This window comes from Orycteropus afer, unplaced genomic scaffold (assembly GCF_000298275.1).
Source record: "Orycteropus afer afer isolate SDZICR_OR568_19922 unplaced genomic scaffold, OryAfe1.0 scaffold00723, whole genome shotgun sequence".
NCBI lineage: Eukaryota > Metazoa > Chordata > Mammalia > Tubulidentata > Orycteropodidae > Orycteropus > Orycteropus afer.
In genome coordinates this window covers 756,522-757,092 of record NW_006922310.1, presented here as the reverse complement: position 1 = coordinate 757,092, position 571 = coordinate 756,522, and the positions used below count along the sequence as shown (strand labels likewise).

Here is a 571-nt window from a genome sequence, read left to right as displayed (position 1 = left end):
TTTCATTCTCGTTTGATTCAAGGAATTTTCGAATTTCAATTTTGATTTCTTCTCTTACCCAGTCTTTCTCAAGGAAGGTGTTGTTCAGTTTCCATATGTTTACTCTTTTTCTGTTGCTCTTCTTATTGTTGATTTCTAGTTTGATAGCATTATGATCTGAGAAGATGCATTGCAGTATTTCAATGTTTTTAAATTTATGAAGGCTTGCTTTGTGGTCTAACATATGGTCTATCATCGAAAATGTTCCATGTGCACTGGATAAGAATGTATATTGTGCTGCTGTTGGGTGAAATGCTCTGTTGATGTCTATAAGGCTAAGTTGCTGGAGTGTATTTTTTTAGCTCTTCTGGATCTTTGTTGAGCTTCTTTCCAGTTGTTCTATCTTTCAAAGAAAGTGGTGTATTAAAGTCTCCCACTATGACTGTGGGGTCATTTATTTGGCTTTTCAACTCTTTTAAATTTTGATTTATGTATTTTGGGGCTCTTTCATTGGGCCCATAGATATTTATTATGGTTATATCTTCATGTTCAATTAATCCTTTAATTATTATATAATGTCCTTCCTTGTCTC

General features: G+C 33.5%; 1 protein-coding gene across 1 annotated transcript in view; it reads left to right on the top strand.

Moving 5' to 3' along the window:
- The window catches only part of LOC103211313 (magnesium transporter protein 1), a 127,447-nt gene that overhangs the window by 6,296 nt on the left and 120,580 nt on the right, over positions 1 to 571 (top strand). The window lies entirely within an intron of this gene.